General features: G+C 32.7%; 1 protein-coding gene across 1 annotated transcript in view; it reads right to left on the bottom strand.

Moving 5' to 3' along the window:
- The window catches only part of SOX5 (SRY-box transcription factor 5), a 427,434-nt gene that overhangs the window by 150,835 nt on the left and 250,235 nt on the right, over positions 1-26,364 (bottom strand). The window lies entirely within an intron of this gene.

The following is a 26,364-nucleotide window of genomic DNA, read 5'->3' as shown; positions in this document are numbered from 1 at the left end:
TAAGAATAGGCTAGATCAGGCAGAAGAATTTCAGAGCTTAAATACAGCACCTTTGAGTTAAACAAGTTAGTCAAAGAGAAAGATCTGAGAAATGAGAAAAATGAATAAAACCTATAAGAAATATGGGATTATGTAAAGATGCCTAACAAGAATCATAGGCATCCCCGAGAGCAAAGAAGAAAATACACAAAGGTTGGAAAACCTATTTGAGGAAGTAATTGAGGAAAATTTCTCTGGCCTTGCTAGAAATCTAGATATATAGGCATTCTCGAGAAGGTCAGAGCACCATTGGGAGATTCATCATGAACAGGCAATCATCACAACACTGGTGTCATCAGACTGGCCAAAGTAAACATGAAAGAGGCACTCCTAAGAGTCATAAGATGAAAGCAGCAGGTAACTTACAAAGGAAAACCTATCAGACTAATTGCAGACTTCTCAATTGAGACTTTACAAGCCAGAAGAGTTTGGGACCCCATTGTCAGTCTTCTTAAACTGAATAATGGCTAGCCTAGAATTTTGTATCCTGCAAAACTAAGTTTCTTATATGAAGAAGAAATAAAGACTTTCTCAGACAAGCAAACACTGAGGAAATTTGTCAAGACCAGACCTTTCCTGCAGGAAGTACTCAGAACTGCATTATAAACAGATCAGCACAATACACACCCACGAGTGTAAAATCATCCAAAAGCTAAGGGTCAGAGCCCGGATACCACAATGGCTCAAGAAGTAAAACAAAGCAATAAAGTTCTACTCAATAGGACAAACAGAAATACATCCCACTTATCAATTCTTTCAATAAATGTGAATGGCTTGAACTCCACACTCAAGAGACACAGGCTGGCTGGCTGGATAAAAAAATACAAACCAAGTGTCTTCTGTCTCCAGGAAACACATCTGACCCACAATGACTCATCCAGACTCAAGGTGAAGGGATGGAAAACAATATTCCATGGCAATGGAAACCAAAAGAAAGCTGATGTAGCCATTCTCATTTCAGATAACATAGACTTCAAATCAGCAAAAGTAAACAAAAAGATGTTAATTATATAATGGTGAAGGGAACAATTCAACAAGAAGACGTAACAATCCTAAATATTCATGCATCTAACACAGGTGTACCCAGATTCATAAAGAAAACCCTACTTTACCTAAACAAAATGATAAACAGCAGCATAATAATAGCCAGGGATTTCAACACCGCACTGACAGAATGGGACAGATATTCCAAGCAGAAAATAAGCAAAGAAACAATGGAGTTAAATGGAACTCTAGAACAAATGTGCCTAGTAGACATTTACAGAGCATTCTACCCTCAGACCAGTGAATACATGTGCTTCTCAACAGCTCATGGAACATTCTCTAAGATGGATCAACATCCTGGGCCACAAAACATGTCTCAACAAATTTAAAAAAACAGAAATTGCACCATTTATCTTTTCAGACCACGGTGGACTAAATTAAAAATCAATTATAAGAGAAACACTCAACTCTGAACAGAGTCATGGAAATTAAACAACCTACTGCTGAATAGTTATTGGGTCAAGGAAGAAATTAAGATAGAGATCAAAAGATACTCTGAAATAAATGGCAATGGGTCACAAGTTACAAAAGTCTGTGGAATTCATCAAAGCAGTCATAGGAAGAAAATTCGTAGCCATAAATACCGACATCCAAAGGACAGAAAGATCAAAAATCAACAGTCTAATGAATCATCAAGGAATTGGAAAAGGAAGACCAAACCAATCCCATACTCAGCAGAAAAAAACAAATAACTAAGGTGAGAGCAGAACTAATAACAAAAGAATTATACCGAAGATTAATGAAACAAAAAGTTGTTTCTCTGAAAAGATGAACACAACTGGCAGGCCTCTCTCGATAGATTAACCAGAAACAGAAAAGAAAGGATCCTAATAATCTCAATTAGAAATGAAAAATGAGATATTACAAGTAATACAACATGGAGATACAAAAAAATCATCTCTGAATACTATAAAAATCTCTATGCACATAAACTTGAAAATGTTTAGGAAATGGACAGATTCTTGGAAACACACAACCTCCCTAGGCTCAATCAGGAAGAAACAGAACTCCTGGACAGATCAATATCAAGCACAGAAATTGAAGCAGCAATAAAAATCTCTGAACAAAAAAATGTACCAGACCAGATGGTTTCACAGCCAAATTTTGCCAGACCTACAAAGAAAAACTGCTACGTCTACCACAGAAATTATTTCATAAAATAGAAAAGGAAGGAATCCTCCTTAATTCATTCTACAAAACCAATATCACCTTGATCCTAAAGGCAGGAAAGGATACAACAACAACAACAACAATAAAAAAGAAATCTACAGACCAATATCCCTTATGAGTATAGATGAAAAAATTCTCAATAAAATGGTAGTAAACTGAATTCAGCTGTACATCAAAAAGTAATCTATCATGGTCATGTGGGCTTCATCTCAGAGGAGCAAGGATGGTTCAACATATGCAAATCTATAAATGTGATTCACCACATAGACAGAAGGAAAAATAAAAACCATATTGGAATCTTGATAGATGCAGAAAAAGTATTTAACAAAGTTCAGCACCCTTTTATGATAAGAATTCTTAACAAAATAGGCATAGATGAAATATACCTCAATATTATAAAAGCCATGCATGACAAACCACAACCAACATCATACTAACTGGAGAAAAATTGAAATCGTTCCTGCTTAGAACTGGAACAAGACAAGGTTGCCCACTGTCACCACTTTTGTTCAACATAGTGCTGGAAGTCCTACCCAGAGCAGTCAGGAAAGAGAAGGAAATCAAGTGTATCCAAATGGGAAAAGAAGATGTCAAACTATTGCTCTTTGCTGATGATATGGTCTTAGAAAAACCCAAAGATTCTGCCAAGAGACTCTTGGAATTGATAAATAAATTCAGCAAAGTCTCAGTTTATAAAATCAATGTACACAAATCAGTAGCATTCCTATACAACAACAATAGTCAAGCTGAGAATCACATAAAAGACTCAACACCTTTCTCAATAGCAACAAAGAAAATAAAATACCTAGGAATATATTTAACCAAGGAGGGGAAGACCTCTGCAGGGAAAACTATGAAACACTTAGAAAGGAAATTGCAGAGGATGTAAACAAATGGAAAAATGTATCATGCTCATGTATCAGCAGATTCAACATCGTCAAAATGTCTATACTACCCAAAGTGATTTACAGATTCAATGTAACCCCCATTAATATACCAACGTCATTTTTTTTGCAGATCTAGGAAAAATAATTCTATGCTTCATATAAAACCAGAGAAGACCCTGTATAGCAAAATCAACCTTAAGCAAAAACAACAAATTGGGATGCAACACTTTGCCAGACTTCAAACTATACTACAAGGCTATAGTAAGAAAAACAATATGGTATTTGCACAAGAATGGAGACATAGACCAATGGATCAGAACAGAGAATCCAGAGAACCATCCTCATACAGCCATCTGATCTTTGACAAAGCAGACAAAAACATACACTGCAGAAAAGAAGCCCTATTCAATAAATGGTGCTAGGAAAATGGGATAGCCATATGTAGAAGACTGAAACAGGATCTGTACCTCTCACCACTCACAAAAATTAATTCATCATGGATAAGAGACTTCAACCTAAGGCATGAAACTATAAGGATTCTAGTAGAAGAGGTTGGGAAAACTCATACAGATTATCAGCCCAGGCAACGAATTTGTGAAGAAGACCCCAAAGGCAATCACAGCACAACAAAAATAAATAAATGGGACCTGACTAAATTAAAAAGCTTCTGTACAGCCAAGGAAGCAAAATAGAGCAAATAAACAACCTATAGAATGGGAGAAAATATTCACATGCTATATAACCAGTAAAGGGCTAATAACCAGAATTTACAAAGAACTCAAGCAAATCAACAAGAAAATATCAAACAATCATATTAAAAAATGGACAAAAGACATGAACAGAAGCTTTTCAAAAGAAGATAGACTAATGCCCAATAAATATGTGAAAAAATGTTCAATGTCTCTAATCATCTGACTAATGCAAATCAAAACTACAATGAGATATCACCTAACTCCAGTGAGAATGGCTTTTATCCAAAAATCCCAAAACAACAGTTGCTGGAGTGAGTGTGAAGAGAAAGGAACACTTATACACTGTTGGTGGGACTGCAAAGTAGTTCAACCCCTATGGAAAGGAGTATGGAGATACTGCAAAGAACTAAAAGCAGACCGACCATTTGATCCAGCAATCCCATTACTGGGCATTTATCCAAAGGAAAAAAAGACATTTTATAAAAAAGACACTGGCACTCAATTTATAGCAGCACAATTCACAATCATAAAGATATGGAAACAACCCAAGTGCCAATCAATATATGAGTGGATTAATAAAATGTGGTATATGTATATCATGGAGCATTACTCAGCCATAAAAAATGGTGAATTAATACCTTTTTTTACAACCTGGATGGACGTGGAGACCATCCTCCTAAGTCGAGTATCTCAAGAAAGGAAAAAACAAACACCACACATACTCACTATTTAATTGGAACTACATGATCAACACTCATTTGTACATGTGGTAGTATAATTCAATGGAAATCAAGCAGGTGGGGGGAGAGGATGGTTTAATTCACACCTAATGGATACAATGCACACTTATCTGTGTGATGGACACACTTACAACTTTGACTCAAACTGTACCAAAGTAATTCATGTAACCAAAATGTTTGTACCCCCATAATATTTTGAAATTAAAAAAAAAGGCCAAAAGGCATATGAAAACATGCTCAACATCACTAATCATCTAGAAAATGCAAATGAAGACCACAATGAGATATCATTTCATATCTGTTAGGATGGCTTATCAAAAAGACAAAAGATAACAAATGTTAGAAAAGGGTATGGAGAAAAGAGAATCCTATATGCTGTTGGTGGGAATGTAAGTTAATAAAGCCATTATGAAAAACAGTATGGAAGTTCCTACAAAATTTGAAAGAGAACTACTACATCCCCCATCAATCCCTCTTCTTGGAATATATTCAAAGGAAATGAAATTGGCATCTTGCAGAGAAATCTGAACTACCATGGTCATTGCATAATCATTAACAATAGTCAAAATATGAAAACAACCTAAGTGTCTGTCAATGGAATAACTGGTAAAGAAATTATGGCCTATATATACAATGAAATATTAGTCAGTCTTAAAGAAAAATAGGAGATCCCGCTGTTTATAGTAACATGGATGAACCTGGAGGACGTTAGGCTAAGTAACATAAGCCAGACACAGAAAGAAAAAATACTGCATGATCTCACTTATATGTGAAATCTAACAAAAGTAGAATGCATAGAAACAGAATGTATGTTTGTTATCACAGGTGTGGAGGGAGTGGTGGAAATGGGAAAATGTAGGTAAAAGGGTACAAAGTTGCAGTTATGTATGATGAAAAAATCCAAAGATCTTACGTTGCACACATGAGGACTATTGTATACTGGAAATTTGCTAAGAGAGTAGATTCTAGATTCTAGGTGCTCTTAATAACAAAAAAGAAAAAGAAGAAGAAGAAGAAGTAGTTCTGTTAGGTGATGGATATGTTAATGTGCTTGGCTGTAATAATCATTTCACTGTGTCTATGAATATCAAAACATCATGCTGTACACTTTATAAATGAAAACAAATAAATAACTGGATTTTTACCCATGAATCCTGCCCAAATAAACTTCACCTGACTCATACTCAGGAACAACTTTTCCTCAAAACCTAGCTTAGGTGTCACTGTCTTTATGAAGACTATATATATAAACTCTCCGAGCAAAATATATTAGTTCATTCATCGAGCATACATTTCATACCAGGCATTGTTATAGTCTGAATAAGACAGACAACTGCTATGGAAAAAATAAAGCAGAGGCAGAAGAAAAGGAATGCTGGAATAGAGGCTGCAAGTTTAAATGTGGAATCAATGACACAGTGACATTTGAAAACCTGGAGGAGGACAGAATATAAACCTCTGAGTCAATCTGGGGGAAAATGTTTCAGGAAAATGGAAAAAGAGATGTTAAAAACCTAAGGTAAGAGTGTACTTACTGTGTTCAACAATGTTTCCTTCTTCTGTATGTACTCCATCTATAATAACTATCCCCTTAGGTTGAAATTATTTGAGTGTGTTTCCATGGCTAAGCTACCTCAAGGACAGGGGCATAGCTAACTCATATTGGTATCCACAGTACCAACCTTAATGCCTCATACATAGCAGATGCTCAGCATTTGTCAACTGAACTGATTATTTTAAAAGATATTCACTATTAGAAAAGTATCCTCATGTTTTAGCTTTAGTTTCTTTTAAAAATAGTAACTAGTTTGTGTTTTGTTTTGTTTTTTTTTTTTGAGACAGAGTCTCGCTTTGTTGCCCAGGCTAGAATGAGTGCCGTGGCGTCAGCCTAGCTCACAGCAACCTCAGACTCCTGGGCTTAAGCGATCCTCCTGCCTCAGCCTCCCAAGTAGCTGGGACTACAGGCATGCGCCACTATGCCCGGCTAATTTTTTCTATATAGATTTTTAGTTGGCCATATAATTTCTTTCTATTTTTAGTAGAGACGGGGTCTTGCTGTTGCTCAGGCTGGTCTCGAACTCCTGACCTCAAGCAATCCACCTGCCTCGGCCTCCCACAGTGCTAGGATTACAGGCGTGAGCCACCACGCCCGGCCAGTAACTAGTTTGTTAAACCATTCCTTTTATACAACGGATCTTGGGCTTTATCTCATCTCATTCAGGATTCATGGTCTTTCCTCAAAGCAATGCCCTGAACTATGGCAGATAACTGACACCAATTTCCCCACCCAATCCATTACCTTTCTCAGATCCTAGTTTTACCCTTGATGACGCTAACAGTTTGGTTTCATTAAACAGAGGGAAATAAGAACTCTGACACACCCATAAAGAAATAATCCAAGAATTACTGCTACGTTCTTCAAGATAAAAATACAAATCTTGATTACTCATATGAAATGAATGCAAACAAACATAATTAGAAAATAAGTTCAAATATGAGACATTATGTGCTCAAATATGAGACATTAAATGCACTTTAACTTTTGCTATCTCATTTACCAGCACTATATAAAGTGAAGTAACTTGAATGTCTAGAAATACTTGAAATACAGAGCTTTATTTGAAGATATGATCTTGTATATGCTCAAAAAAAAACCCACAAAAAACTAAAACTAAAGCAAAACAAAACCTTTTGTTAAAAATTGAAATCAATAGCTGTATCCTTAAACTCTTTGTATTATCCTTATTTTGTTGCAGAAAATAAATGTGTGGTTATACTGCTTACATTTCTTTTGTTCAAATTTTTCCAGTGAGTAATTTCAATTTTTTAGTTAGCAGGTGCTAGAATGGGGTGAATGGCTAGTGATTGGGTATTTTGTTTGTTTGTTTATAGCATACAAAGAGCAAACTGACTGAGTCAGTAACGAAAAATGTTGTATTAGTTGTAAGAAGTCCTTAGGGCAGTGTTCCTGCAAACAAAAACAAAAATAACATTTCAAACTACCCCTCCAAATGCAACTATATTAGGGGCAAGTTAATGTCTAGTTCCATTCTTTAGGACGTCAAAAATAATGCTCTTTGAGTAACTATAGATGCTGCCTCAGTTTCTGCTAGAACACAGCACTCAGATGCTTGTCTAACTGTATAACAACGAAGGACATGCTAGCAGTAAGCCACTCACTGAACATTTATCACTGAAAAGAAAACACGTGTGAAATTACCAAAAAGGCCATGGTAGATGTTTCCTGAGCTGAAAATGTGAAATATCTTTGTAATTGAACACAGTATCTATCATTTATGTAATCAAAGATTTTAATATTCTAGTCAAGAAGAAAAATTATACAATATACCATTATAAATACATTCAATAATAGAAAGTTTCAACAATCTAAGCAAAGTATGGCTAATTTTACTACTTTGCTAAATTTACTTTATTCTTTCCAGCATAAAGCACTGCAAGTTGCCTACACATAATGACAATACTTAAAGAATGTTGAATTATATAATGTCATGGGTACTTTATTAAATCTATGGACTATTTTCTTGATTAGAAAAAAATTTTCTTTGTTCTCACAATTGTGAAAATTCTAGTTTTATATACATGTTTTATGGGATGAAAAGATGACAGGGACTGAGTTCTTTCCATCCATCTGCCTTTTACCAAAATTCTTTTGATAGATAGCTGTTAATGTTAATACCTGTTCTGTTTCGCTCAGCTTCTCTTGATGCATATTTACTATCACAAAATTCCATTTTTAATCATTTAAACTCACAAAAACCCTATGAGATAAATACTTTCATTGCCCCCATTTTACAGGTACGGAAACTGAGGCAGGCCTAAAGTCAGACAGATAGCAAATTAAAGAGCTCGAGTTCAAATCCAGGCCTACTTACAAACTAGGCTTTTATTCACTTTGCATTACTATCACCAGAGCAAAGGATATAATACTTATAAATAAATCCCACAATATCAAAATAAATTATAAGTTGCATGAAAAATTTTAAAATGACAAAAACTTTTGAGTGACACAGTTTGAAAATAATTATTCAACATGTAAATTTTTTAAGCATTATGAAAAGAATATTAAACATTATATATCCTAGAAATTCCTCCTGCTAAAATACAAGTAGATCATGAATACATAATAACCAACTTACTTTTTGATGCAGAGCATCCAAGAAAATTGGAAGCTTGGAAGGACCCAAGGCTTCATCTTGGGTTCTAGGTGCTGTTATCTACATTTACCCTATTTTCCTTAACTACTTTCAACTTACTAGCTTTTTCTTTCTACCACCTCCAATTTTCTTGGATGTTTATATAACAGCTTTGGTGGAATACTACCGATGGTGATCATGATAATCGTGATGATTTTTTGACAAATATTTATTGATTGTCTATGAAGTGCCAGACATTTCTCAAGGTACTTGGAATACTACAGTGAACAAAACATACTAAAATTCTTGACTTTGTGGAGTTTATATTCTATTACTATAAAATACTAATGATGTAATGTACTCCTATAATTCAACCACAGACTTTACCTCACTTAGGTCTGGAGTTCAAATCAAAACTTCCTATGTGATCAGTAAAACCTCAAGCTACAAAATGAAAGATAAGTGTTTCCTTGTTTGTACTGCCTACTAGAACTTGCAGTTCAGTATTTAAGCATCATCGATTTAGATACTCTGATTCCAACAGATTAAGTTTAGCCAAACATGAATTCACAATCAAAAATTTAACAAATAAATGAAAAATAATCTAGCATGTGTAAACGAAAAAACAGGAAAGAACAGGCTTACATACCCAAAGATATCCAAATATTGGATAGTCAGAGGAAAAATAAAATAACATGCTAAAATATTTACTTCATTAAGAGTTATAATAAAAGTAGCAAAAAACATTAAGAAAATATCAAAGAAATTCAGGAAGATTTGAAAAATAATTGAAAAGAATTTTGAGAAATGAAAAATATATAACAGAAATTTAAAATTCATTGAATGGATAGCAAATTAGACACAAGCGATGTGAGAAGTCACTAACCACAAATAAAACTAAAGAAATTAGCCAGATTAGTCTGCAGAAACAGGGAGATGAAAAATATGAAAGAAAGGCGAAGTGTCCTAGAGGCTAGAATAAGATGTTTTTAACAAATGTCTAGGCAAAAATTTTAAGAGAAACTAGAACAAAATGAAGAAAGGCAATATTGTAAAAATTAATGGCTGAGAATTTTTCTGAATTTGAAAGATATAGGTCCATAGCTGCAACAGGTAAAATGTATACAAACAGAATAAATGAAAAGAAAATGTCACTTAATGTCCTGTATTAAAACTCCAGAAAATCAAAGGCAAAGATATATCTTAAAAGCAGCCAGATAAAAGTCACCAACCAAGGTATGACAATTAGTCTGATGACAAATTTCTAAACAGAAGTGTTAGAAGTTAATGGAAAGTAATAAAATAATATAACTACCAACTTCAAAATACATTCCCAATAAACACTTTGAAGAATAAATGCAAAATAAAGGCTATTTTTTTTTCAGAAAAAATGTCTATCATAATACCTCCTAAAGAAATTTCTAAACGTATATTTTAGAAACAAGAAAATGGAATTTAGAAGGAATAGTCAAGATACAAGAAGAATACTAAGTGAGAAAATTGGTGAACATGTAAGTTAATACAAATATACTTTATTGAATGAAAATATCTAATGTCCAATATTTGAAGGAAAAAAGAGCTAAATTCAATGATAATAACATGTAAAACAAGAGAAGAATGACCATACCTATGGAGTTCTAAGATTATTTTAAAATTCAGGAGGAGGAATAAGATATTTGTCAGTTTTAGACTCTATGTATGTAAGTAGAAATGCTAAATTTTCAAAGATAACCCATAAAATGTAAATAAAGTAGATAATATCAAAACCAATAAAGATAAATCATGATATAAGAAAAAACAAACTGAAAATCAATGCATAAAAATTTTTAAAGATGCATACAAAATGTGGTACAAATAGAAAACATGAATTAAATGAAAGACCTAAGTTTGATTACAATAAATGTAAGTGGACTAAGCTAAGTTAAAAAAACAGAGACCAACACATTGAAGATTTTTAAAAGTCCAGCTATATGTAGTTTACAAGATATACTTAAATCATAATGACCAAAAAAGGTAGAAAAAGATAGAAAAAGATATATTTGGCAAATACTAACCAAAAAGAGCCTAAAGTACTTATGTTAGTATCAGACAAAATAGACTTTAATACAAAAAGCAAGAAGCTTCTATAAGTAACACTAAAGTTACAATTCAACAGGAAGACAAAATAATTCCTAAGTGATGTGCATCTAATAGAAGAATCTCACAATTTATTAAGCAAAAAATGAGAGAGCTACAAGGAGAAATTAGCAACCTCTCACATTCTAGTGGAACATTTTAGCACAACTTTATTAATTACTAATAGTTCAAGTAGACAAAACATTTAGGAGATATAGGCAATTTGGACAACACAATTAGCAAGCTTAATCTAATGGACATATGTAGAATTGCTCATCTGATAATTACAGAATATAAATACTTTTCAAGACACATAGAACATTTATAAAAATTGTCCACACACTAAGCCATAAAGCAAGAATGAACAGATTTCAGAGATTTAGTATTGTGTGAAAATATGATGACAGAATTTGGTTTGAAATGAAAGGGGAAATCTTTATATTTAAAAATGAACTCCAAAAATAACAATTTCATTTTCTGAATGAATGGTTTTATCTTTAACTTAGGTTTATAAGGTATATTTTATTTTTTGAGATAGAGTCTCACTCTGTCACCCTGGGTAGAGTCCAGTGGTGTCATCACAGCTGACTGCAACCTCAAGCTCCTGGGCTCAAGCAATTCTCTTGCCTCAGCCTTCAGAGTAGCTGGGACTATAGGCCATTACCATCAAGCCTGGTTATTTTTTTCTATTTTTAATAGACATGGGATCTCACTCTTGCTCAGGCTGGTCTCGAACTCCTGAGTTCAGGCAATCTTCCCACCTCAGCCTCTTAGAGTGTTAGGATTACAGGCATGAGCCACCATATACATATAAAATATGAGGTATATTTTATTATAGAAAAGATTGGAACATTTATTTACCTGAGAATTTGAGTCTGTGCTTCCACTAAAAATACAATTTGGTTATTGAAATATGATCTTTATTTTCTAAATGTGCTTTACCACTGACAAGTAGGATCATTAACATCACTGTTCTCATTAATGTGTGGGTGGTTGGCAGGAATTAGAAATTATTTAATATCACATAGTGGTTAGCAATCCAAAACCTGTACAGTTTGAAGATTGCACTATTGGGGAAAACAATCAGGAAGAATAAATGTAAAGCCACTATTTTGTAAAAAAAAACACAACACACACACACACATACACAAAGCTTTTAAACTCTGAACATGTATTTTAAGCTCTTTGTACAATATCTCTTCATTGAAATAACAAAGAGTTAAAAACATTTATTACATATATGTTTGAAAAAATACATATGTACATATAATAATGTTTTTCAAAAGTTGTAAATGTTAGAAATGAAATTGATAAGATATTAGCAGTAACATGAAAATTGACTTAACTTGTATAATAAAGAGAAAGCCATTTAATTAGTTGAATATAGATTTTAATGAAACCAAAATTTTAAAAATTTTCACTAAATCTCATGTTACCTGACTTCTTGAGTACTTTTCAAAGAACCCAAGTATGTAAATAAAGGCAAAAACTATAATTGCATGTTTTAATGTAGATTAAACCACATTTATATTAATATGAAATAGCTCATAAAGGCTAATTTTATAGATTATAGCATTTACACAAATTTATAAAGTAAATTTTCCAATATGATATGTAAGTAATTATGAAAGCTAAGCCCTAATGTTGGTATAAATCTTAGTGTTAAACATATTTCTAATTCCAGAATAGGAAGATGCATAAAGATTTTTCAGCCTTTTATTTATTCTGCCTTGTGTTTGATTGTCCACACTGTCAGTGGGATTATTCTTCAATACATTTCACCGTATATTTTTAAATGAAATGCATCAGAATCTCATAAAGAAAATTTTTGTAAACACTTCTATCCACATCCTTGAATTAAGGATATCATAGTTCATAACTGATCTGAAAAAATGTCAGTGTATCACTCATTCTTATTGGATCATTCGTCTTTCAAAACTACTGTTTTTCATTTAGTCTAAAACATGATTAATATTGCTTACATAGCTACTTCTCCTAAAGGTCACATGTGGTTCTCAACACCACACGCAAATGTTTAGCAAGATCTGATCCTCATCATAGAGAGACTTTAGTCTGTAAATGGCTCACCTGGAAGAATGCTATAACAGGAGAAAAATTCAATGTTTCAATATGTGCATTTAGCAGCAATATTTCAAATCTTAATATTTCAAAATGCAAGGAAAAATATTATTTCAATTTTATTAGCAACTAGTTCTTACTTGACATTTTGTATGTATTTGCTGACAGTTTTCTTATTAAATCTTTCTCTGCATTAGCCCTAACACTCCATTGGTTGGTAAGTTCTTTTCACCACGTAATTTTGAGGAGGGGGAAAAAAAGAAAAAGCTTTTCAGATAGGCATATTGAATTAAAAATATTGAAGTTAACAAAGAAGGTTAAGAAAGATGAGACTGGTGATGGAAGAAAAGGGAGAAAGATGTTGAGAGAAATAAATATATGACCGAGAATGTAAGTAGCATAGACAAGGGAAAAACATAAAAAATGCATTTAAACATCTTCCTAATTTCAGTATTATAGTCAATGTATAATCAAGATTTCCAGATTCATCTCTTTTAACTAGATATGTGCTCTACTCTTAGTTGCATTTCTAAACCACTATAGGTATTAAACAGCAATTTACATGTGATTTGCATTTTTTTTGTACTTGTGGTTTTGGTAAGTTTTCCAAACCTAATGACTGTTCCTTTGGCCAGCAACATAAATGCTATAATCACACAATTATTGTGCTGGGAACAGTTTAATTCAGCATTTTGTTCTCAACCACAGAACAATTACTCAACAATTTCGGTTAACCAGACTAGCTAGCTGCCTGGAGAGAAAGAGAAATATTCACAAGATCTATTGTCTTACATAAAGGCAGCTAGTAGATCTGCTGGAACTTCTTAGTATTGGTCTGCTAACTTCTCTTCAGGATCTTTCACGTATCTCTTCTACAATAAGGACAAACTGCAGGTCTTCCCTCAAGAACTTGCTATTTGTTCAGCTCTTTTAATTGTACATTTGCATACTTTTAAAAGAACCTGAGGTTTTAGCGTGTCTGAAAATACAGGCCTATAGATAAATGTACTTTAAAAATTTAATATAATGACAGCTAATACAAAGGACTGCAAATACAAAAGTATAAGTTCAAAACTCTTCCTTACAGGTATCCTGTAGTGCTTACAGTGGTGGTAAAGCCTTCAGAACTGTGGGCGATCTCATCTGTCATTTAAATTACAAGACTTCCTAACTGAGCAACTGGCTTAATGTCAACCTTCATTCTATATGTTTAATTTTTAAAATAGAAATGAAAGCCATTAACATAATCATGGCTGTTAAAGTTCTTTTTGCATTGTTATTTTGTTTAATATTAATTTTAATTTATCAGAATGGAAAAGTACGGGCTAAGCATATCCCTATAAAATACTTAGAGATAAAGCATCAGATAATTTATTCACCCATGTAAAATGTATATTGAAATTATCATCTTCCTGGAATATTTCTCAGAGTATAGACAACTATTAGATTAGCACTATGTCATACTTCATAGGTTTTGAACCTACTCAGAAACAAAATAGTTTATGGTGAACTGAGCCAGTGAACAGTCAAGGGTGGTAGTGGAGGAAAATAGGCAATCCTAAAAGAAGGAGGTCTCCTTTTATCTCCCACTGTTTTTTTCCTAGTCTCTTTCTTTGTTTTCTTCTCTTCTGTTTTGTCTTTCTATTTTCCTGCTTTTTACTTTAAAGAGTAGATAGGAGAAAGGGTAAAGAAATTATAATTTCATAGTTTGAAAAATCCTAATTCATGGTAAACAGAGAAGTTTTTCTATGGTTTTTCCATGTAAAGATACCATGAAAACCAGAAAAGAGCTCAGGTATAAAGATAACCCCTTAATCAAGAGGTGAAGACAAAAGAGGATATGAGAATTTTGGCACCTTAACATTTTAATTGTGTGCGTCTACATATTTGAATGAACAAATCAAAATAACGTAGTGAAATACATTGACAAAGGATTCTTTATGCCAAGATTATTCACTCCCTGAAGAATGTCAGTGTACCAAAAGAACCTTATGTGCATTGGTTTCTCATTTTTTCAAGCTCCAAAAATCTTTTTTACAAACAAAATATAATACAGAACCTTAATCATGAAAGCTTAGCATGGAAAGCTCAGGCTCACCCATACCAACCAGGTCTTCCCTCTTGGCACCAGGATCCCACAACAAGTCCCCCACACTCTGGAGGAACTCCATGAACCTAATGAAATACTATCAAAACAATCTAAAACTATTGATTACCACATGAAATACCAAAATCTGATGATATAATTGATGTAGGAGAGAACATTGTGTCTAACACAATCATGTGCTCACTTATTATGGTGTCACATAGATATAACTTGTAATAATACACAAGCCAATTCCAACTTAAGAGTATTTATATCTCCCAAATAAAAATCAAACCAAGCACAAAGATCTTCTATACAATGGTCACAGAATTAATTTCCTTTTAGGTATGAAATTCATTTATCATATTGTTTAAGCTTCTGGTATAATTTCTAATTTATTAATCCAGGTATTTATTGAAATGAGCTATAATTAGAGAACAAACATTTGTAGAACAGAGTATAGTCTATAAAAAGAGAATGCTGAAATAGTATCAGGTTCTTCTGAATGAAAATAACTAAACTTAGTGCAAAATTTATGCTAAAAAAATGAGCCAGATATTAAATTCAGAATGAAAAAATTGGCTATATCCTTGCCACTTCCTGGTTAATTTGGCTGAGGGCCAATTTTCCAATATTATGACCATCCTGTAGCCCCAGTAAATGTTTTATTTATTTATTTTCGTACTGAATTAAAATATCAGCTTAAGAAAGGAAAATGTGAAATGGATGACATATTTCAGAACAGCTTCTCCCGGAATACAAAAATATTCCCCAACTCAAAACTGAAACAAATAGTAGAACTACCAAGCAATGCCAATTGGCGACTCTCTAATGCCATTCAAACGTTGCAAATACTGGGCTCTCAAACCGATTTTAATTATGCAAAAGAAAACTAGGAAATGGTTCAAATATCAATTGCTTTCACAGAAATGCAAGTTCTTTTAAGAAAAGCATATGACATATCTTTCCTATACCCTATAAAATTGTAGTAATTACCTGTGCAGTTGTTTCTTTGAGAAGGGCAGTAGCAGAAAGGGGATTTCTCTTCTGTAGTCAAGACTATGACTCTCAAAAGTTATTATTGATAACATAACAGAAAATATGTGAAAAGAGATACATTTACTATTGAAAACTGGAGGAGACAATAACACTGAATAAAACATAGTTCACTAAGTCCAGATACTTTTCCATTAGAACAAATTGCAGGGACAATTAAAAAGAGGTTTCTATTGATAGGCAGCCTTTATTTAAAAAGAGGCTCTCTGTATCATTTTAATGACAAGTGATAAATTGACCACACTGTAAACTCAGTTTGCTGCTGAAGATTTACTTTACTACTTTGGATTGGGGGTGTGTAAAGACATTCTGTATCTTGTGTACTGAGATTCAGTGAGGGAGCATAATAAGATCAAAATGTTTTCATATATACTATAAATATTCACTAGTCAGAGTAACATCACTTAACCTAAAAAATTGTCTGGCCTATGTGTGTCATCATTAAGGAAGGAAACTGGTAATTCCAAGGTAGAATTTTGTAAACCTAAGGCAAAATAATTTATGATCAAAATTACTGGAGTTCTTAAAATGAATGCTGAGGTCTAACAACATTTGGAAGTTTGTGTATGGGGGTGTGTGTGTGTGTATACAAATATATGTATATATGTGTGTATATATATATATACACACATATATATGAATGTGTGTGTTATATATACAGTATTTTATACATACAGTATGTATACACACACATAATAGCACACTTAGGATAGAAAATAAATGACAGTATTGCTTTTTTAAAAAAGCACTCTTTTGGATGAACTGAATCTAAAGGAAAACAATGTTTTCAATGACCCAACAAACCTAACTAAACTTTCAACAAGCAAAGAACTCATAGAATTTTAAATATATTTAAACTCTTAAATAATAAATTTGAGCCTGCATAATGAGAGTCTGTTTTTCCACAGGAGTCATTCATTCACAGAAGCCATGGGGCCTGTGGCTGGCTTATGGTAGCACTCCAAATCAGTAGTCACATAACAGAGAGCTTATATAGTTGCAATGGTCCATATCCAGTAAAACTGCCTAAACATACTATAAATAATGGGCTCAGTGTATAATAATTTAGAAAGAACCACTTATAGCTGCCTTACACATATTACCATCTCTACAATGGCTAAAATGAAGCACTGGGAATTATTTCCTCCCAATCAGTGTGTTATTGAGTAGTGCCAGTTTGCTTTTTTTCATTTTAACAAAAAAAGTTTTGTTTTGTGTTTCAATCAGCCTGTCACTGATCACCTTTCATGTATTAGCGTCTGCCCTAGAATACTCCAGACAACAGTATTGGTTCCATCTGTGCTTTCCATTAAATCCTGATAATCCTTAAGGAACAGCTGGACCTTCGGGTCCCAAACACAAACTCTGTAGATAGGTTTGGCTACAATTATGCTGATGCTCTACTTACATCTTGCTTGCAAATGTCTTTTATATGGTTCTTTGGGGCTCTGAAGTAGAATGGCCTGACATCATCAATTCAACAATACAATGATATAGTTCTCATCTCAATTATAATGTGATATTTAGTCACCTCTAATACTGAGCTGCACTTAGAAAATTATTTTTTAGACATATGACAACATTAATGACACGTTTCCAACTATACTGTGTCATTAAATAATCAGGAAGTAACATCTTCAGTTAATCAAATGGTTTTAATACACTCTCAGTATTGGAAACACTATAAATTTTACATTTTACTTAAGCAATTTCAGTGAGCAGCAAGAACAGCAACACGTTCTTCCAGTGTAAAATAATTTCATCAGATTCATCTGACTACATAATAATAATAAATTTTTTAAATGGCAATAATTGACATCAGTTGGTCTCACTTTTGCCATTTTTGTATGAATCATGCTATCATTAACTAGAAAATCTCAATATATCCACAATAACATAAATATTACATATATGCACTACACTATAAGATCTATGAGGTCACGGATTGTGTCTCTCTTGTTTACAATTTTATCTTTTCTATTTGAAGGAGTACATGAAAGAATAGGTGTTTAATAAATGTTGAATGAATGACTAAATAGATGAGAGTGTATCTTTTTAATAAAATGATCAGCAAATTTCATATGACTTTCCCCATCTATCCCATTATTTCATAAGCATCTCTTTAAGAAAATTATTATACGACAGAAAACCCTAAGCTGGTATAAATCCCCAACTCTTCATTCCTACATATTTCCAATGCTGGTAAACAGAAATGAAGATCCTCTTCATCTCTTCCTCCCACTATTCGTAGAACTGATAACTGGTTTCCACTCAGCCACTAGGTGTACCCAACACGCAAATTTCTCCTTCTTAAAACCTCTCAACAATATCCTATCCTAAAATATTGAGGCACTAATTTCTCAACCTATCAAATGGCCTTGACCTAATTCCCTCCTACCTTATCTCATGCCTGCTTTGCCTGCTCCCTTTTGTGCCTTACTAACATCTGAAGATTCCCAGTTCCCTACCTACACCAGCTTGCCAGGATCTCAGTGGCCTTCTAAATTTAGTCACTCTACCTGAAATGTACCTCTCCTAACTTCACTGACTCACTCCTACTCATCTTTTTGGCACTCCTCTTGGTTCGACTTCCTCCAGTAAGCCTTCCTTAGCTCCTGAATCCTGATGCTTGTCTTCCTCCTCCACTTGCCAGACTGGAAAAAGGAGGACAGTCTCACTCTGTTACACACACCACAAAGAATTGCAAATACTCATTTTCTCTGTCTTCCAACTGGACTGAGTATCTTGAGGGCAGAGCTCAGAGTACAGTAGAACCAATGGAGAGTTGGTAAAGGATTTTAAGCATGGCAAAGACTCTTCCTTCTAGAAAGACCAATTTGGGAGCAATGAGTAAGGGAAATTTGGAGAGGCAGCCAGGAGAAAGGCAGGGAGGCCATTTGGAAGGCTATTGAAATGACCAGGTAAGGGAGGATATGGGCATGAAACAAGGCAGTAACAATGGGTCCAGCAGGATTCCTAAATTCTTTCTTATGTCAAACCATTGTTTTCTGTCTTGTTTAAGATTGTCACAATTCTAGCCTCCAAAGCGATATGAAGAATATTTTTTTTTCCTTGAAATCTCCTCTGGTTTTAGTTAAGGCTATATTAATTCACAGAATAAATTACAGGGTAGTCTCTCTTTTCATATTGTCTTAAGAGTATCTGGACCTAGTGTTTCTTTGTGGGAAGGTTTTAAACTCCTAAGTGAATTTATTTAATGGTTATAAGACCATTAAGGCTTTCACTTTTCTATTAGTAATTAAATAGTTTCTATATATTATATTTTTTCCTAAATTTGCCTAATTTTTTAAAAATTATTAGCAAAAGGTAATCTTACAGTTGTATTATAATTTTAATCCTTGCTATTGCTAAATTTAATTTCCTTTTTATTCTTTGCATTATTTGTCTTCTTTTCTTATGAGTGATAAAAATTTCACCAAAGATTTGTCTATTTTACAAGTTTGTTAAAATTAAAAAAAAAAACCCTTTGGCTCTACTAAACCAAGTTGAAACATGATTTATGATCTAGTATATAACCAGTTCTTAAAAAATTACACTGCATATTTGTGTGTGAAGAATATTTATCCTCTAAATATTGAATCTGGGTTCTAAAAATTTCTACTAAATCAAGTTTTTCATTGTTTTTTCAAATATTCTATATCTTTAATAATATTTTATTTTCCTGACCTTCCAATAGTTGAGAGAGGCATGGTAATGTTTTCCACAATGATCGTTTGTTTCACAATTTTTCCCTGTAGTTCTATCAGTTTGGCCTCATATAATCTGAGGGTATTTCATTACATGCATTCTAGTTTAGAATGGCAATATCTTCCTGGTAAGTTAAAACTTTTATCATTATGTAGCAACCTTCTTTATACCTATAATGCTTTTTGGCTTAAAGTCTATTTTTTCAGATATTAATAGAGTTCCTTAGCTTTCTCTAGATTGCTTGTTCTTTTTATTGTTCGTTGACCTTTGAACTTTCTATTTCCATGTGCTTCCTTTTATGTTTCTCTCAATAATAGCGTAGGGATAGTTTTATTTTTAATTCACCTTCATCAACTATTTCAAGCTATATTTACTTTCATTACTTATATATTTTGAATTTATTTCTACTAACTTACTTTGTGTTTTCTATTTGCCCAGATATTTAAAATGTTTTTTCTTACTTTTGCTTAATGCTTATTTTCATTATTATGGAGTTTTACAATTGTTGTTCTGTTTTGCTTTGCTTTTTTCCCGCTATTTGTTTAGAGGTCATACGTTTTTTATTTGTTTTCTTTTAGTAGTTACCCTTAGAAGGTTTACCATAAACTTAGCTCAAAAATCGGAAGTTAACATCCATTACCCACCCCAAATAAAAGAACATAAGGATATTTCAGTTCTAATCATTGCCTCCTGACTTATATTTTTTATTCTCCAATATGTCTGCCTTTTTTCAATCATACAATTATAAATTATGACCAATTTCACAGAGACTTAGCGTTATTACAATGTTTAATTCCTCTGCTTTCCATTCATCCTTGCATCTATACGTTCATTTTCCTTATTCTGAATTGTATCTTTTAGAAGATCAGTTAGTAAATACAGATAACAGTAAGCTTATTATTTAGGCAATAAATTTATTATTTTGCCTTTTACAAAAGCATATTGATTTTGCTTTTATTCTTGAAAGATGTATTCACAGTAGTCCTCAATTTTAGGCTAACAGTTACTTTTTTAGTGTATTATTTTATAGACTTATGGCTTCCATGAATATGTTTGAGATATCTATCTATTTTGTCTACTTATCAGATTTTGTAAATGATCTGTCTTTTCCTGACTGTTTTTAATATCTTGTCTTTTGGTATTCTGCATCTTTATAAATAAAGTGTCAGTGAAGCTGGGCGTGGTGGCTCATGCCTGTAATCTCAGCACTTTGGGAGGCCGAGACCTGAGGATGTTTTGAGGGCAGAAGTTCAGGAAAAGTCTGGACAGCTTAGCAAGTTCCTGTCTTTACAAAAATTTTAAAAATTAGCTGGGCGTGGTGGCTTGTGCCTGTAGTCCCAGCTATTTGGGAGGCTGAGGCAGGAGGATTCCTTGGGTCCAGGAGTTCAAGATTACAGTGAGCCATGATCGCTCCACTGCACTCCAGCCTGGGTGACACAACAAAAACCTGCCTCTAAATAAAAATAAGTATCTATGAGTGAATTTTTTAAAATGTATACCACTTGAAAATACTATGCCTCATATATCTAGTACTTATACTATCTTATGTCCTTTATCAGTTGTAGAATGTTGTCAGCTATTGCCTCTTTAAATATTAACTCTCATCCATTGTCTCTATTCTCATATTCTGGGGCTCCAATTAAATATGTAAAAACTTCCCAATCTATCTCTTTTAACCTCATTTTTATATTTCTCATCTGTGTTTCTCTGCAATCTAGCTAATTTCAGATTTCTCATCCAGTTGATGAGTTTTCTCTTTAACTATGTCTAATAAGGGGCTTACTCAAGCCATTTAAAATTAACTTTTTGGAGTCAGCTTCACAGAGATATATTAATAATTTACATATAATAAAAGTTACACTTTTTGTGTGAAAAAATTACAAAATTTGGACAATTGTATGCAATTATATAATCACCAACAACACAATAACAACATAGAACAATTCCTTCAATACAACGACCCTGTGACCCCTTTTGGAGTCAATCCTTTCTACCTATCACACAACTAATACACTTTTTATCACTATAGTTTTGCATTTTATAAATACAAATGGAATAATATAGTATGTAGTCTTTTGTTTCTGGCTTATTTCACTTTGCATAATGCTTTTGAGATGCATCCAAGCTTTGTGTGTATAAGCAGTTTGTCCCTTTTTAATGCCAACTGGTTTTTCACTGCATGCATATACCACAATTTATCCATTCCCCTAAATGGTTAATATTTGTATTATTTAAAGTTTGGAGACATTATGAATAAACTCCTACAAACACTCATGTAAAAGTTTTATTGTGGGGATATATTTTCACTACTCTTGGAAAAACAAGTGGGAGTAGGATTGCAGGTCATGTGATAAGTGTGTGTGAAACTTCACAAACAACTACCAAATTGTTTTCCAAAGTCACTGTGCCATTCTGAATTCCCACTAAGATTTTTGATTGACCCACAATCACTTTACCTATGGTATGGTCACTTATTTTGATCTGAGCCATTTTTGTGTGTATGCTGGGATCTGACTGGTTTCAATGTGCAACTCTCCAATGATTAATGAGCGTATTTTCATGCTTGTTTGCCATCCTCTTATCTTCTTTGATTAAAAGTTTGTTCGATTCTTTTGCTCATTTTCATTGAGTTACTTCTCTTATTGTTGAGTCTAAAGAGATCGTGATATTTTCTGAATACAAGTCCGCTCTCAGATACATTTTGCAAATATCTGTCAGTCTGTGTCTTGCTTTTTCATTTTCTTTATAGTATTAAAATAATCAACAAAAGGTTTTAGCATCGGTGAAGCCCAACTTATTATGATTTTTTCTTTGATAGTTATACTTGCTCTTTTGGGGGGTGGTATTTAATAATCTTGACCTAACCTAAGGCCACTAAATAATGCTCCTATGTTTTCTTCTAAATGATTTATAGTTTTATCTCATACTTTGGTCTATAGATCCATTTTGAGTTAATTTTTGTGTATGGCATGAGAAAATAGTTGCTATTCATTTGTTTGCATATGGATATCCAAGTGTCCCTAAACGATTTCTTGGAAAGATTATATTTTCCTATTCAATTGCCTGAGTACCTTTGACAAGAATCAATTGAACACACACATTTGTATGTGTATATTTCTAGACTCTCTGTTCTGTTCCACTGATCTGTACATCTGCCATTATGCCAACAGCACATTGTATTGATTAGCATAACATAAAAATAAGCTAAAATCAGCAAGTGCAAATCCTCCAACTTTGCTCATCATTTTCAAAAATGCTTTGAATTTCCATAAAAATTTTAGAATTGGCTTGTCAATTTCTACAAAGAAACGTTCTTTGATTCTGAAGACAGCAAATGTACTGATAAATTTGTGGTAGAGAAGTAACATCTTAAAACTATTGAGTTTTCCAATCCTTGAATGTGGCCTATCTCTCCATTTCTTTAAGTCCTCTTTAAATTCTCTCAGCAAAAGTTTTGTCATTTTCATCACAGAGGTTTTGCATATATTTTGACAAATTTACTCCTAAGTATTTCATATTTTTGATGAAGTTTTAAATGTTTTAAAACATTTCAATTTTTGATTTTTTTCTAGTATAAACATGATTTATTTCTAGAAATGACTTATTTTGAGCATTGACTTTATATCCTATATCCCTGCTAAACTCATTATGAGTTTTTTAATAGATTCTTTACACTTTTCCACATAGATGATCCTATTATTTGTGAATAAACACAGTTTAGTTTTTTCCTTTTTGATCTGAATTCCTTTATTTATTTTTGTTGATGTATTGTACTGGAGGCTAGGATCTTCAATACAATGACGAATAAAAATTTCAAGAGTGGGAGATCTTAGGGAGAAAATGTTCAATATTTCAAAATTAAATATGAGAATAGTTGTAAGTTCTTCTTAGAAATCCTTTATCAAGTTGAGAAAACTTCCTTCTATTCCTATTTTGCTGATATGATTTTATCATGAACAGGTGTTGGATTTTGTCAAATGCTCTTTCTGCATCTATTAAGATGATTATTCTACGAGTAATCTATTTGTAATAGATAATTATTTTATTAATCTAGTGAATTACCTTTATTTATTTCTGGAGGATAAACCAACCATGCATTTCCAGTAAAAATACCACTTAATCACAATGTATTATTCTTCTTATATATTACTGGATTTAGACTGCTAAAATTATAAGAAATTTTACATCTCTATTTGTGAGGGATACTGGTCTATGGTTCTTTCCTTGACATATCTTCATGTGGTTTGGGGAACTATTCATTCTTCTTTTATTTTCTGAAAGTCTGTGTAGAATTGGTTTTGGGGGGTTTGCTTATTTTTACTTAAATATTTGGGATAGTTCACCAGTTAAACCATCAGGGCCTGGAATATTCTGTGCAGAATGATTTTTAACTGACAGTTCAATTTCTTTATTATGTAGAGGTATTCAGGGCACTCATTTTTTCCTGAGTGAGCTTCAGTAGTTTGTCTTTCAAAGAAGGCATCTGTTAACTCTAAGTTGTCAAATTCATGGGTTTGGAGTTTTTCCTAACAGTCTCTTGTTGTTTCATGATCTGTAGAATCTGCAGTGATGTCTTTTTCCACATTCCTATATTTTCTCATTTGTGTCAACATTTTTTTCCTGAGCAGTCTAGCTAGAGGTTTATCAAGTTTCTTGATATCAAAGAGCCAACTTTTAAATTCACTTTGTTCTCTCCCATTTTACATTTTATTTATTACTACTCTTTATATTTTCCTTTGGGTTTAATTTTCTCTTGCTCATCTCTTTCTAGAAAATTTCTTAAGCAGGAAGCTTGGGTAATTGATTTTAAACCTTTCTACTTCTCTAATATAAATATTAAATGCTATACATATACCTCTAAGCACTGCTTTAGCTATGTGCCATGAAATTTGTAATTTGTTATGTTTTCATTTTCATTCAGTTAAAAATATTTTCTCATTTTTCTTGTGGTTTCTTCTTTATTTAGAAATGTGTTATTTAGTTTTCAAATAAATTGGGATTTTCCAAATATTTGCTTACTGACTTCTATTTTAATTCCACTGTGATCATAAAAATAGTTTAAATTATTTTAATCCTTTAAAATGTATTAAAACTTTTAATGACCGAGAATATGATCTGCTTGGTAAATTTTCTATGTGCACATTAAAAAAATAATTATTCTGTTGGATTCTATAAATGTTTATAAGGTCAGGGTGGTGAATAGTGTCACTCAACTCTTAATAATATTCCAACTTCTTCTTCAATCAATTATTGAGAGAGAATTCTTGAAATATCCAAGTGTAACTGTGAATTTCTCTTTTTGTCCTGTTAATTCTGTTTACTTTCAGTTCATGTAACTTGGGGCTCTGTTATTGGGTGCATAAACATTAAGAATTCTTATATTCTCTTGATGAACTGCCCAAGTTATCATTATGAAATGATTCTTGATATCCTTGGTAATATTCCTTGCTCTGACATCTATGCTGATACACCAGTATAGACATTTTAGCTTTCTTTTGATTAGTGTTAACTGGGTATCTTTTCCTGACTCTTTGCTTTAACTATCTAAGTCTTTATATTTAAAGTGGTCTCCTGCAGATGACAGACATATTGGTAGGTCTTGCTTTTTTATTTTTTAACCTAATCTGACAATCTCTGACTTTTAATTAGTGTGTTTGGATCATTTACCTTTAATATGATTAATGGCATGGATGGAAATAAATCTACAATCTTGCTATTTGTTTTCTATTTATTTCATTTGTTGTTCATTCCCTTTTTATTTCTTCTCTTCTTTTGGAGTATTTTTATAATTCCATTTACTCAATTATTGGCTTATTAAGTATTTCTTTTTATTTTGTTTTATTTTAGTGGATGCTCTATGAATTACAGTACACTTATTTAACATATTACAGTCTACTTTAAATGGTACCACATCAGTTCATATATAGTATAAGAAGAATCTTATAACAACTTACTTTCTCTGTATGGATGTGTCTTTTACTTCTGGCTGCTTTTAAGGTTTTCTCTTCATCGTTGCTTTTCAGTAATTTGACTATGTTTCTTTTGCTTGAGGTTCTTAGATATATGAAGTTATGGTTAATAAAAGATTTTTAAATTTTTTGGACACTATTTCTCTAAAGATTTTTTTCTGCCTCCCACTTTCCTCACTCCAGCTCATTATACTCTATTTATTATCAGCCTTTTTGTTTTATTTGTGAATAGTTTCTATTGCTATGTTTTCAAATGCAATAATCCTATCTTCTGCAGTTTCTAATCCTATCCAGCATATTTTTCATCTCAGATATTGTATTTTTCACCTCTAAACGTTCAATCTGGGACATTTTTACAGCTTCCATTCATTTCCTCATCATGCTCTTGAACATAGTAAATATATTTATAACAGCTGTTTTAACATCTTTGCCTACTAATTCTAACATCTGTGCTGTTTTTGGTTTTGTTTTTATTGACTGATTTTTCTCCTAATTGTGTATTATCATTTTCTTGCTTCTTTATATGCATGCTATTAATAATTTTGATCACATGATAAATGTTTTGAATTTTGTCTTCTTTTTTTGTAATCTTTTTATTTTGGGGGTTTGTTCTGGGATGATGCAC

This window comes from Lemur catta, chromosome 6 (genome assembly GCF_020740605.2).
Source record: "Lemur catta isolate mLemCat1 chromosome 6, mLemCat1.pri, whole genome shotgun sequence".
In the NCBI taxonomy this organism is placed as follows: domain Eukaryota; kingdom Metazoa; phylum Chordata; class Mammalia; order Primates; family Lemuridae; genus Lemur; species Lemur catta.
The sequence above is the reverse complement of the archived record's forward strand: the minus strand, read 5'-3'. Positions and strand labels throughout refer to the sequence as shown.